Source organism: Triticum aestivum, chromosome 1B (genome assembly GCF_018294505.1).
Source record: "Triticum aestivum cultivar Chinese Spring chromosome 1B, IWGSC CS RefSeq v2.1, whole genome shotgun sequence".
In the NCBI taxonomy this organism is placed as follows: Eukaryota; Viridiplantae; Streptophyta; class Magnoliopsida; order Poales; family Poaceae; genus Triticum; species Triticum aestivum.
The window spans coordinates 272,777,333-272,792,618 of record NC_057795.1 but is presented as its reverse complement, the minus strand read 5'-3'; positions in this window follow the sequence as shown (position 1 = coordinate 272,792,618).

Genomic DNA, 15,286 nt, shown 5'->3' with positions numbered 1-15,286 from the left:
ATGCCTTGATACATACAGTTGTCCCTATATAACCGTTTCTGATATCTCGAATATCCCAAACACTTCATCCTTGCTACTTGTTTGTGCTCGCATTGCCATCACAGTTGGAGTTTTGTGGTTCTGCCTAAAACCAGGCAGATTCTAGGCACGGGAGCTTTCTAGGCAGATTCTAGGCAGATACCAGGCACGGGAGATTTACGATGCCTGGCACATCACAAATAGTTCATGATTATAAACCGTGTACGATAGGTAGACAATCACCCACATTTAGTTTTCCCGCATCGTATGTGATAGTGTCTGACATCACACACACTTTGCAAACGGCAACTGCGTGCATGCTTGCACACGTTTCCTCTGTGTGAACCATCTCGGATTATGGTGTATATCGTAAACGTTTGTGTTTACCAACCATGTGTGCCATAATGACCTGCACAACGTAATTTTGCCCTAACGTAATTGCTTGTATTTAAGATTGTACCTAATTTAAACTTGAAAGTAGGCTATAGCTTTATTCATATCCATCAGGTTCAAACAACCAATGCATTATTCGATTCACAGGTACATATGTTTAAGAATTACATAAGCACCAAATAAAGAATGATGTACCAGGGTTCTATACTTGTACTATCACAGATGGTAAAGAAAGAGGCGACAGACACTCCAACTGCTGAACAAGGTGAAGCGGAATGGCCCTATTGTGCTCTTCTGGATGCAGAAGGTATGCAGGACTCTAGGCCAACCCCTTGTGATGGCTGGCCACCAATCATGTAGTTTGAGAGGTAATCTTGAGTAAACTGCTTCAGGATCCACTGCAAAAGAAAAAAGATTCAGATATTGTCATCTAACACAACTCATTACGGGCAGTAAAAAGAAGGCTACAGGGTTCTTACTTACTATCCTGCAGTTCACTGTTGTCTTGCATAAAGTGTAAACAAATAGTTCGATTCACATCTTTTGAGCCATTTTAATAACAATCTTTATCAGTTTCCTCACTTGATGCTGGTTCATGAATATCTCATTGCCCCATACGCAGAAAGGGTCGAAGTGTGGATCTTTGGCAATGATATATGTATCTAAAAGCACCATGTTAATATTAGAAGCTAAATAACTATTAAAAAATGATGTAGTACAACACTCTATCCATCCCATTATATAAGATTTTATTACATGTATATCTAGACATCATCAAAACATTAAGGTAACACTCTTCCTTGTTGCTATGTGGCCTGCGATTGCATATTTAGTCATTCAGTAACATGTTGCTAAACAACAATTGAAAAACGAAAAGGCATGTTAACTACAATATCCTTAATAACAACCAAATATCGTAATTCATAGTGGTATTGTTGAAACTGTTATTGATGAAATTGAACTGCACGACAAATAGTTGCACATATAGAGCATCACATTGTGAAGAACTGAAATAAACAAGTCATAAGGACATCTCTAGGCGATCCTTAAAAAGTAAAAGGACTAAAACCCCTAGTGGATATATATATACTCCAGCATTTTTTGGGCTTTTCTAGTCGATCCCCTAAACTTAAGGTTGTAAACTTCAATTTGATCAAGTTCAAAGCAGGTTCAACCAAAAGTAGCATGCATTCAAACATAAACATAGATAGTTTTGCATAACCAAACATAAAACATAAATTTAAACTAAGCTAAACTACTTTTGGTCGAAGTAGAGGTCGAGCCAATCCTTCCTCGTCATGTTCGGCGTGCCACGAGCCGGGTCCGGGCCAGTACCGTTGTCGGGGTCGTTGGGGAAGGCACTCCTCCACTCGTCGACGTCGATGTCCTCGTCCTCGGGGCCCACCTTTCTGCCCTCCGCGCTGCCGTCGCAGACGCCTTTGATCTCATCATCAAAGGAGAGCGCGATAACCTAGCCGCCCTCCGCAGCACCGTCCTCGCCGCCTTCGACCTTATCATTGGAGGAGAGCGCGATAACCTCGCCGCCCTCTACGCCAGCATAGATTGCCCGCTCCGCCTCCACGAGCTCCAGGTGCTGCCGGCGGAGCTCTTGCATGTAGGCCTCGGCGGCGGCCTGGGCCTCGAGGTGCTCCCATGCCTTGCGGTCCTCCCGCGCCATAGCCAAGCTCACCACCCCTAGCTCTGGCAGAATGAGGTGGACCGGACCTGTGTCGAAGGGGAAATTGAGCCTAGCCGCCGCGCTGTGGTAGCAGACCTGCCAGCGGTCGTACTCCATGGCCGCGAGCTCGGCCGTGTGGAAGCTACCGAGCCACCGGTGGGTGTGGGTCTCTCGATCTGTAATCTCGGTGACCCACATCACCCACCGCCACCACCGGACCCTGAGGTAGGACTTCGTCGGCTGCCGGGTCCGAGGGAGGACAGGGAAGTCCTCGAACCGGCATAGGGGCGCGGCGGTGGGCGGATCAGGGGACCGACAACGACAGATAGGGCATGCGGAGGACGACAGGGACACCTCAGCGGCCACGTCACCGGCGTCGGGCGAAAAGGCCGTGATAAACCTCTTTTTGGCCATTGGCTCCTCGAGCTCCTCGGCACACAGGCAGAGGTTGAGGATGGAGGTGCCAGCGATGGAGGCGACCTACCAATGGTTTCGAGGGTTGTGTGTGTCTTTGTGAGTGTAGGTTTGGGTGTGTGTGTGGGGGGGGGCAAGGTTATGTTTGAGGAAATACTGCGGCAACTGAAAATTTTACTAGGCGGGAGTAACAAGGCGAGGCTACTGAAAATTTGGATCAAGGGCGAGCAGATATTTTTGAGATTGCAAGCGATGCAGAGGCGGGAGTAAAATGCCGGGCTACTGAAAATTTGAATCGAGGGACTGAAGCAGAGCGGGAGTAACAGACATCGCACACGATCCGCACACACTAATCATGTGCTATCAAACATTAGAACCTTCCAGACGGTAGATATTTTCGAGATTGCGAGGGATGCAGAGGCGTGAGTTTTTGGGGGGTGACTAGTGTGCTTGACACGCTTGCTGTCGACTGTAGCCGATGCACCTTCTCGCGTAAGCCATAGCCGTACTATACACCGACGGTGCTCCAAGATTTTTTGTACTACATCTCACACGGTTGGTGATAATAAACTGTGTGGGATCTACTTGATTTGAATTACAAAATGGGGTCACAGCGGCAATGTATGCTGTTTGAATTGCTAGACCTTTTATCTGCAGTGAACATGCAACTATATGTGTGTCATAAAAGAATTGGAATTATTTAGGGTTCGTTTGGACATTTTATACATTAAATTGGTTTTCTAGCCATTTCATGTGCACAATTCAAAATTAAACTACATGCACATGCTCCGGTGCATACAAATTGGTTGAAAAATCAAATCTGTGTCCTTTAGTGCATGCTTAGGTCCCATGCAAGAAATGTGAATGAATTTTTCGGGGTTCGTTTGGCCTTTTTTATACATTAACTGGTTTTTTTAGGCATTTTGTGTGCATAATTCAAATTTTAACTACAAGCACATGCTCCAATGCACCAAAGTTGGTTGAAAAATCACATGTGTGTCCTTGGGTGAATTTCTAGGTCCCATGCAAGAGATGGGAATGAATTTCAAACACCAGGGCACTGTTGATTGCCGGCAAAACATTGAGATACCTGGTTTTTAAATTCTAGTAAATCCAAAGCTTGTCTGAAATTCATGAAACTTGGCATGCTATCATGGAGCGGCATCAACATGCCATGGTGAAAATTTGGTCCCATTTGGGGCAGGTTTGGGTATAAGCTTCTCACAAACCAGAGCTTCTCACAACAAGCATGATGGTTTTGATAGGGAACGTACCACCTTTGGGGACGGGACGATATTCATTGCCTCTTATTGCTTTCAAACATTTTCTAGTGTCAACATAGAACAACAGGATTGTTGTGTTTAATCTTGGAATTTTTGGGGTTCGTTTGACCTTTTTATACATTAACTGGGTTTTCTAGGCATTTTATGTGCATAATTCAAGTTTGAACTACAAGCACATGCTCCAATGCACTAAAGTTGGTTGAAAACTCACATGTGTGTCCTTGGGTGAATTTCTAGGTCCCATGCAAGAGATGGGAATGAAATTCAACACCAGGGCACTGTTGATTGCCGGCAAAATGTTGAGATGCCTGGTTTTTAAATTCTAGTAAATCCAAAAGTTGTTTGAAATTCATGAAACTTGGCATGCTATCATGGAGCAGCATAAACATGCCGTGGTGAAAAATTTGTCCCATTTGGGGCAGGTTCGGGTATAAGCTTCTCACAAACCAGAGCTTCTCACAACAAGCATGATGGTTTCGATAGGGAACATACCACCTTTGGGGATGGGACGATATCCATTGTCTCTTATTGCTTTCAAAAAAATTCTAGTGTCAACATAGAACAACAGGAGTGTTGTGTTTAATCTTGGAATTTTTCGGGGTTCGTTTGGCCTTTTTTATACATTAACTGGGTTTTCTAGGCATTTTATGTGCATAATTAAAATTTGAACTACAAGCACATGCTCCAATGCACCAACGTTTGTTGAAAACTCACATGTGTGTCCTTGGGTGAATTTCTAGGTCCCATGCAAGAGATGAGAATGAAATTCAAACACCAGGGCACTTGTGATTGCCGGCAAAATGTTGAGATGTCTGGTTTTTAAATTCTAGTAAATCCAAAACTCATTTGAAATTCATGAAACTTGTCATGCTATCATGGAGTGGCATAAACATGCTGTGGTGAAAATTTTCTCCCATTTGGGGCAGGTTTGGGTATATGCTTCTCACAAACCAGAGCTTCTCACAACAAGCCTGATGGTTTTGGTAGGGAACGTACGTCCCACCTTTGGGGATGAAACGATATCCATTGCCTCTTATTGCTTTCAAAAAATTTCTCGTGTCAACATAGAACAACAGGAGTGTTGTGTCATTTTTTGGGATTTTTCGGGGTTCGTTTGGACATTTTTATGCATTAACTGAGTTTTCTAGGCATTTTATGTGCATAATTCAAATTTGAACTACATGCGCATGCTCCAATGCATATAAATTGGTTAAAAAATCACACGTGTGTCCTGGGTGCATGCTTAGGTCCCATGCAAGAGACAGGAATGAACTTCAAACACCAGGGCACTATTAGTTGTCGCCAAAACATTGAGATTCCTGGTTTTTAAATTTTGGTTAATCACACATAAAAGAATTCAGAGGAGATTCAAATATTCTCATAGATAAACTTGATTGTAAACCCACAATTCATAGGATCTCGACAAACACACCGGAAAAAGAGTTACATCGAATAGATCTCCAAGAAGATCGAGGAGAACTTTGTATTGAGATTCAAAGAGAGAGAAGAAGCCATCTAGCTAATAACTATGGACCCGAAGGTCTGTGGTAAACTACTCACAACTCATCAGAGAGGCCTTCGAGTTGATGTAGAGGCCCTTCATGATCGATTCCCCCTCCGGCGGAGCGCCGACGAAGGCTCCAAGATGGGATCTCGCGGATACAGAAGGTTACGGCGGTGGAAATAGTTTTTCGAGGTCACCTCTTGTGTTTTCGGGGTACATGGGTATATATAGGAGGAAGAAGTAGGTCGGTGGACGCTCGAGGGGCCCACGAGGGTGGGGGCGCGCCCAGCCCTAGGGGGCGCACCGGGCACCCTCGTGGCCACCTCCCTTGTTTCTTGACTTCCACTCCAAGTCCTCTGGATCACGTTTGTTCCAAAAAGATCGCTCCCGAAGGTTTCATTCCGTTTGGACTTCGTTTGATATTCCTTTTCTTCAAAACACTAAAATAGGCACAAAAAAAACAGCAATTCGGGCTGGGCCTCCGGTTAGTAGGTTAGTCCCAAAAATGATATAAATGTGTAAAGTAAAGCCCATAAACATCCAAAACGGGTAATATAATAGCATGGAACAATCAAAAATTATAGATACGTTGGAGACGTATGAAGCATCCCCAAGCTTAATTCCTGCTCGTCCTCGAGTAGGTAAATGATAAAAACAGAAATTTTAATATGGAATGCTACCTAGCATAATTCTCAATGTAATTTTATTTATCGTGGCATGAATGTTCGGATCCAAATGATTCAAAATAAAAGTTCATATTGACATAAGAAATAGTAATACTTCAAGCATACTAATCAAAGCAATCATGCCTTCTCAAAATAACATGGCTAAAGAAAGTTCATCCCTACAAAATCATATAGTTAGGCTATGCTTCATTTTCGTCACACAAAAATGCTCCCATCTTGCACACCTTCGATGACAAGCCAAGCAATTTTTTCGTACTTACATAATCTCAAACTTTTTCAACTTTCACGCAATACATGAGCGTGAGCCATGGATATAACACTATGGGTGGAATAGAATATGACGATCGAGGTTGTGTGGAGAAGACAAAAAAGAAGAAAGTCTCACATTGACGAGGATAATCAACGGGCTATGGAGATGCCCATCAATTGATGTCAACATGAGGAGTAGGGATTGTCATGCAACGGATGCACTAGAGCTATAAATGTATGAAAGCTCAACAAAAGAAACTAGTGGGTGTGCATCCAACTTGCTTGCTCATGAAGACCTAGCGCATTTTGAGGAAGCCCATTGTAGGAACATAAAAGCCAAGTTCTATAATGAAAAATTCCCACTAGTATATGAAAGTGACAACATATGAGACTTTCTATATGAAGAACATGGTGCTACTTTGAAGCACAAGTGTGCAAAAGGATAGTAACATTGCCCCTTTTTATATTTATTTATTTTTTCTTTTGGCTTTTCTTTTTTTGGCCTTTCCCTTTTTTTTGTCCTTTCTTTTTTTTCTTTGGCCTTTCTTTTTTTATTTGGGGACAATGCTCTAATAATGATGATCATCACACTTCTATTTATTTACAACTCATGAATTACAACCCAAAACTAGAACAAGATATGACTCTATATGAATGCCTCCGGCTGTGTACCGGGATGAGCAATGAATCAAGAGTGACATGTATGAAAAATTATGCATGGTGGCTTTGCCACAAATACGATGTCAACTACATGATCATGCAAGGAAACATGACAATGATAATGTGTGTCATGATGATGAACGGAACGGTGGAAAGTTGCATCGCAATATATCTCGGAGTGGCTATGGAAATGCCATAATAGGTAGGTATGGTGGCTGTTTTGAGGAAGATATAAGGAGGTTTATGTGTGATAGAGCGTATCGTATCACGGGGTTTGGATGCACCGGCGAAGTTTGCACCAACTCTCAAGGTGAGAAAGGGCAATGCATGGTACCGGAGAGGCTAGCAATGATGGAAGGGTGGGAGTGCGTCTAATCCATGGACTCAACATTAGTCATAAAGAACTCATATACTTATTGCAAAAATCTACAAGTCATCAAAAACCAAGCACTACACGCATGCTCCTAGGGGGATGTGGCTTTTAGTAGATGGACGTAGGGTTGAATCCATGAGAAGACTTCAATCACTAGTCATGTGGTTAGTGCATCCATTGTCCATTATCCAGTCAGTATCTTTCGGAGTCGTACCCTACAGTGCAGTTAGCGGGATAGGCTTCACCAAGAGTATTGTGAAGCACAAACATATAGCGAATAGCATACTATCAAAGTTAACATTCTTGTTTGGTAAGATAGGATGCTCGTCAGGAAACCCTGGGACGAAATACATGGTAAGACCATTTTGGCATTTTATCTTGCGTCCCACAAGATGTTTTAGGTCCCTAGCATTGTCGTTCAAAGTCTTTGATTTCCGGCTAGAGACCTTTCCCTGCAAGAGAAGTTAATTCTTCTTAACCACCCACATTTTTAGTGGTGGCTTAGGAACAGTAAGTCTAAGTGTAGCATCTGAGAACTTTGGCTTTGGAGCCCTAGAAAATAGTTTTGCATGAGGTGGATAATACTCATAAGAATATGCAAAAAAGTTCTTTGATTTGTGAACATAGCGGTTAGAAGAAACACACTTATATTCATGAGTCTGATTATAAGTTCCCTGCAAAACATTGACGTTAGGGTGACCATGTGAGGTCCTCTCTTTGTATGAAGCCTTTGGTCTGGGATTTGTCTTCTTCACCAGTTGTGTCATGATGACATTCACATGAAGCTTCTCAAGACAACGTTTGGGAACCCAGATCTTCTTCAAAGGTGGCCCATTCCTGCAGCTAGTACCAATAAACTTGGCAAACACTTCACCATTCTGATTCTTAAACAAATTATGATTGGTGTCAAGGGATTCATCAATGATAATGGGGTTAGCACAAGTGAAGCCATGTAAGGTGGATGGGTCCACTGAAGGGCCCTTTGCAGCAACCCATGTGGTTTTGGGGTACTGCTCAGGCTTCGAGTAAGAACCATCAACATTCACTTTCCTCTCGAACCCAACACCCTCTTTCCTAGGGTTTCAATTAAGAATCTGTTTCTTGAGGACATCACATAGGGTTTAATGCCCTTTGAGGCTTTTATACATGCCTGTTTCAAGCAATGTCTTCAACCTAGCATTCTCATTAGCAATAGTGGTGGTGTCCTCAAAAGAGGGGTTAGTTACCACATCAGTAGTTGAAGATATCGCAATATCAAAGGCAGTAGAACATTCAGGAATAGAGACAACATTATCATGCTCAAGACATTTTAAACATGGTGGCATAAAGTCTTCCTGAGCGGAACTGATCTATTGAGTGAGTAGTGAATCGTTCTCATTTTGAAGATCTTCATGAGACGCTCTCAGTTTCTCTAGATCTTGCTTCCTTTGAAGATAATCGCCGGAAAGCTTCTTCTTCTTCTTCTTCTTCTTCTTCTTCTTCTTCTTCTTCTTCTTCTTCTTCTTCTTCTTCTTCTTCTTCTTCTTCTTCTTCTTCTTCTTCTTCTTCTTCTTCTTCTTCTTCTTCTTCTTCTTCTTCTTCTTAGATTCCTTGTCCCATTAAGGACATTCAGATATGTAGTGGCCTGGCTTCTTGCATTTGTGGCATTTTTTCTTCTCGTAGTCATGAGAGGAAGCTTCATCATTTCTTGAGCTGGATCTTGAAGACTTTCCGAAGCGATTCTTCTTGGAGAACTTCTGGAATTTCCTCACAAGCATTAATAGCTCTTTGCCAATGTCTTTAGGATCACCATAACTTCAGTCATATTCTTCTTCAGATGAGGAAACAACTTTTGCCATGTGTATTCTTAAACTTTTGCTCAAACTCATTGAGATATTTGATAGAGCGAGGAGACACTGCCAGTGGAGAAAAGAAGTGGCTAGATATGCTAAAATACACTCTCTAGCTGCATGGGGCATGGTATGTCGCCAAAAAAAGGGGGTCTTGGGGTATTAAACTTGCAAATACAAACCAAGGCCTTACTACTCAAGTACCTGCATAAGTTCATGCACAAGCATGACATACCATGGGTGTTGATAGTCTGGGATGCTCATTATGATGATACCCCTCCACATGTGAAATCGAGTTGTGGGTCGTTTTGGTGGCGCGATGTATTTTCTCTGATGGATATTTACCGTGGGATTACTTCCTGTATACGAGCTACAGGTGATACTGTTCTTATGTGGAAAGATGTTTGGCTGGAAGATAGACCGCTGATGGACACACATGAGCATCTTTTCTCCTTTGCAAAGAATAAATATGTTTCCTTGGCACAATATTACTATAACAATGAGCACGTGGAGAACTTTCTGCTACCTCTGTCAATGGAAGGCAGAGCCGAGCTAGATAATTTACAGGATATCATGGCAGTGATCAACTTAGAACGTATGGGCATAGATGAATGGATACTATGCTGGGGAGACACGATTTACAGGCCAAAGAAGTTTTATAATTTCATGTTCAGAAATGTGTTGGCGCCTCAATGCTTCACCTCGACCTGGATGACAAAGTGCATCATGAGACATAAAGTTTTTGCATGTGTCGGAGTAATGGGCCACGGGTAGGCCAACCCAAGTCCCAGAACCTTTTAAGACATCAGGGCAGGCTGCGCCCCGCGAGTCCAGAGGCGACTCCAAGATGAGCCGAGTCCCCAGAGGCGACTCCCAGTTAAGCCGAGTCCCAGAGGCAACTTCAAGATGAGCTGAGTCCCCAGAGGCGACTCCAAGTTAGGCCGAGTCCCCAAAGGCGACTCCAAGGAAGCCGACTATGGGAAGTCGGCTCGCGACTCCAACCACCCCAATAATTAAAGGCAGGCATGGCCATAGTGCGCCATACCCACGGAGATCTCCGCCCGGCGCGGCACTGTTGCCATGCCCGCCCTGACATCAGCCCTTGGGGCGGGGCCCTGTACCCACGACGGCCTGTCTGTATGGCCCGGAGACGGCGGGGCCTACCAGTCAACGGGAGTACCGAAGACGGCGAGATCGCCACGAGATGGACCGTTGGAAGTCGGCCCCCAGGAGTCGGCCGGCCTCTCCCACGGGCCCCACACGCCATTAACCAGACGCGACCAGGGAATGGCAACAGTGATCGCCCGTCAGGCGGCGGCACTGTTGCCATGACCCCATGACCGAGCCCGCATCATTAGAAGCACGGCTACAGTAATCCGCAGCCGACAAGACCCGCCCGCGGCGGACAGGGGCTGACGCCCTCGTACCAGGCCAGTCGGTGGAACCCAGGAGTCGGCGGAGAAGACGGCGGCCTGAGAGATAGACGGCTGGGACCCGCACCCGGCTGGTTTTACAATTGTACCCCTAGGGGGTAGGCCTATATAAACCCCCCAGGGCACCCATGCAAAGGGTTCGAGCCCATCTAGCATTAGACAAACCATACGGGGAGGAGAAAGCTAGCCTTGCCTTCTCCTACCTCCCGAAACAGCTCTAGGAGCAACCCTGTATTCACTGTGCCTTAGTGACCATGCGAAGACCCCACAGAGCAGTAGTAGGGATGTTATCTCCTCGGAGAGCCCTGAAGCTCGGTAAGATCCGCCGGCGTGCATGTCTTCGCCTCATTCTGTTTCCAGGCACCGACGACGTTCTACTCGCCCCCACCATGATAAGTCATCCTTTGGCATATGTCGCACCCAACCCCCGACATTTGGCGCCCAACGTGGGGCCTGGTGCACCGTTGTCCGGAGATCTGTTTTGGACGGGAACCCTTTTTCTCCCTGGCGAGCGCTGCCAGCCAGGCTCGCCAGACGGAGTCTGCATTGACGCGCTGCGCGGCGCTGAGGCCGCTTGCGCAGCTAGCTGCCTCGCCGAACTTGTCGGCGAGGTTCGCCTCTCCGACGAGCCTGCATCCGATGCAGGCACGGGTGGCCCCGGGAGCCTCCTCGCGGGCCTCCTCGACCAACTCCACGTCACCGGTGAGCCTGCCGTGGACTTGGAGTCCGTAGGCTCCACCGACTCGATGTTGGTCGACTCTGACGCCGCGTCGCTCGACGCGTTCCCCACCAATGTGGTGGTCTACGACGAGCCGCTCCCTCAGGAGGAGAGCGGTGGAAGCGCCGTTACGGAGGTGCTCGTCATCAGTCATGATGAGCGTTCCGGCGAAGGAGCTCAAGACCCACTCGACGGGGCTCTGCAAGACCTGAATGCGCCCATCCCAGAGGACGCAGACGCCGAGACACTGGAGGCACGCCGCCTTCAAATCATCGAAGGCGCCAAGAAGCTGGCAAGCATGAGGCGCTTGTCAGAGGCCTACCAGCGCGAGATGGATCGCGCTGTGGGCGGCTCGCCGGCTCCGACTGGGCCTAGCCGCCTAGGCGCGGTCCGACAGCGTGGCGCGACCATCGCCAACCTGTTCGGTGCCAATCGCCCCGTATACGCCACGCCTGCAGAGAATATCCGCGCCGCCCAGGCGGCGACTGACGAGCTAAAGAACTTTGAAGGCGAAGAGCACTGCATGATGACGGAGCGAGTCCAGCAGCTCCTCGACGCGGTTGCCGCGCAGAATGCAGCCGGCGACCGCACGGAGGCGCCGCGACGGCTAGACGACGACTTGCCTCCCTGCCGAGATCAAGGCGCGACGTCTCGGACGCCGACTGGTGGAGTCCGCAGAAGGAAAGACAAAGAGCCGGCTGTCAGTCACAGTCGGACTCGCATCACCATCGAGCGCGACCAATACGGCCGTCCGAGAGCAGTGGAACGGCAGGGCGACTACCTGCCTCCCCCACCGAGAAGAGAACGGCGAGTTTCCCCACCGCCTGTTCAGCATCCGACTCTCGGTGGCCGCCACCGGATCGACCGACTCCACCGATCCCTGGCGCTGGAAGAAGAAGATGAGTTGGGTCCGCCTTGCTTCGGACCCCCTATCCGAGACGAGCCTTTTCCCAAAGGGTTCATGCTCCCATGAGACACACCCAAGTATACCGGCTCTGTGAAGCCGGAGTACTGGCTAGTTGACTACTCCACAGCCGTCAACATAGCGAACGGCAACAAGCGAGTTGCCGTGAAGTATGTTCCACTCATGCTCCAGGGCACGGCCCGGACGTGGTTGAACAGTTTGAAGCCCCGCAGCATCAACAGCTGGGTCGACTTCACCGAGGCCTTCATCCGCAACTTCACAAGCACGTATAAGTGACCTCCCAAGCCGCGCCAGCTTTCCTTGTGCATGCAAGGCCCTGACAAGTCGACACGCGACTACCTCACGCACTGGGGCGAGCTCCGGAACTCCTGCGAGGGCATGCACGAGGTGCAGGCTATCGAGTACTTCACCACCGGGTGCCGAGAAGGCACCCTCCTCAAGCACAGGCTGCTCTGCGACGAGCCAGAGACCCTCGACGAGCTGCTGATCATAGCGGACAAGTACGCCATAGCCGACTCCTCCATGAAGACGGAAATTCAAGTTAACGCAACTGGAAAAGTGGCCCCTCAGGCTCCCAGAACCCCAGCTGGAGACGCCAGTCGGCGACAACAACAGAACGACAATAAGCACAAGGCCCCACAGCCGACTTCCAGCAGTCGGCAGGTTGCAACAGTCGAAGATCAACAGCCAGAGGGGCCGCCTCCGGCCAAGCGACAAAAAGGCGGCAAGTCCAACTAGTTGTCGGCCTTCTCTTACGAGCAGACTCTAGATGGTCCCTGCAAGTTTCATAGCGGTGCGAAGCCGTCGAACCATACCACCCGAAAGTGCCACTGGCTTACAAGAATCGCCAAGGGAGACGGCCTCCTTCCTCCCCCGCCTGCTGGGCCGCCGCCTCTGCCGCCGCCCCAACAGCCGGCTGCCAGGCCAGTCGGCGCAGTACGATATGAGTACCCAGAAGAGCATGGAGCCTATGTAGTGTTCACCAGTGTGGCTGATGATCGACGCATCAGGCGTGATGTAGGGTGGAACCCTATAGCGGCGATCTTTCACGTTTGGAGTGGGATCCCTCGAAGAACACGATGAACACGGGGAAGAACGGGGAGAAATCACAAGGGGAAACACTCAAGAACAAGTCCAAATCACACATCCACTAGACAATCAAACACACAAGGTCACAAGGTACATGAACAACAAAGGGAAAGATACAAGGTAAGGTTCATCTCCAAGAGGAGGTCTTGAAGATATCCTAGATGGATCTTCCCACAAGGGGGTCTTGATGATATCCCGCGGGATCTTCTCCTAGATGGAGGTCTTGGCCTCCAATGGAGTAGTGGTCTCTCTCTCTCAAGAGTAGAGATTGGTAGGAGCAAAGCTCACCTAAGAATGAGCTATCACTTTGCTAACCCTAAAAATGGGGAGGAGGAGGTCTATTTATAGTCTAGTGGGCGAAGGGGTAAGTGAGGGGGCGAATGGGTACATGGGCCTCGGCCCGAAACGTTGCACGCAGGCAAGGCCCGGATGATCCGGATGGGGGTCCGGATGATCCGGCCATCGTTCGGATGATCTGGGAGGGGGCCCGGATGATCCGGCTTCACATGAGGCCTTCGGGTGTCTTCGGACGCAATTATCCGGATGATCTGGAGGGGGCCCCGGATGATCCGGCCGAGCCCGGATGATCCGGACAGCGGTCCGGATGTCCGGCCTGGCTCCTGCAGCCTCTCCGTCTTCTTCTCCTTTCTTCCGTCTTCTCTTCCACGCTTCCCTCGCGGATGGTGTAGTCGTTCCTTGGCGCTTGCACTCCTCCTCGTCGTCCGTGAAGTTCCGACAATACCTATGCATGCACACGGGAGAAGTGTCAAGCAGTATGCCATCCTCGAAGGGGTCAAGTGAGCACGTGTAAAGGAGATGATTCACCTTTGTGTGTGTGAAGTAGATGTCGCACGTGTCACTTGCCAAATGGGATCTTGACATGGTGATGTCCGTAGGATGCTCCGCATCATCCCCTCCCCCTTGGGAAAGATCCTCCCTCGGATCGAAATCCAAATCACCATGGGAAAGAGATGATGTCGTTGTGTAGAAGTGGACGATCACCAAGCATTCATCATCTTGTAGTTCCAAATGGGCACTCTCCAATGTCGCACCGTCTTGTAATTCCTTCAAAAGTAGCAAAGATAACAAGCACTTGGAAAAACAAATGTGGTTGTCGTAAGAGCAAAACCAAGCATTCAAGAGGTGATTCACCCAACAAGTGTTGTCATCAAGCAAAGCATATGGTTTGACAAAGAAGTGTGGCATGGCATTTGAGCATATAAATTGAGCACAATCAAGTACATCATGGGAACAAGCATGTAAATGGGAGTTCAAGATGCAAATATATGTGATAAGTGAACAAGCATCTACCTCAAGGTCATAGCAAGCATGCATAGAGAGCTCAATGAATGGTCTATGGTAGGCATAAGAGTCATTCACAACACCAAATATAGTGAAATGTCTAAACACATGGGGCAAGTGCAAGACAATCCAAGCATAACGTGCATAGGGTGTAGTGAAGATATCGTGGCACTCAACACAATGGAAATAGCAATTGTTCATCATGTGTGAGGCAATCAAGTCAAACATGTGACAAGCAAAGGGACATGGCATATGTGAAGAAATGGTATTGGTGCAACCAACCATATGATAGTAGCAAGTAGTCCAAGAATTGGATGCAACACACAAGGCATATATATCATGATGCATGGGAATGTGATAATGGCAAGTCAAAGCAAGATCTCTAGCAAGTGCGCACTCAAGTGGTCCAAGATGACCAATAAGTCTCACGGTGCAAGCAACACAAGTAGTATTATCCGCAATATCCATGTTCAAGAAAGATGTCACCTTGAAGGCATGTCCTTGTGCATTCTTCACAATGCCGAAGTGCAAGCAAGCGTGGTATAGAAGCGAGTCATGGTAGAATGTATGAGGCTCGCTCTCAAGAGCTCGAATGGTCAACTCACGTGAAGTGGAAGTCGAAACAAAGTCCAAGTATCCTACACATGCACACAACAAAACAAAGAACGTATGCACATGGTAGACAAACACATCATCCATCATGATGGTTCTCTTCTCATGCACATAACCATT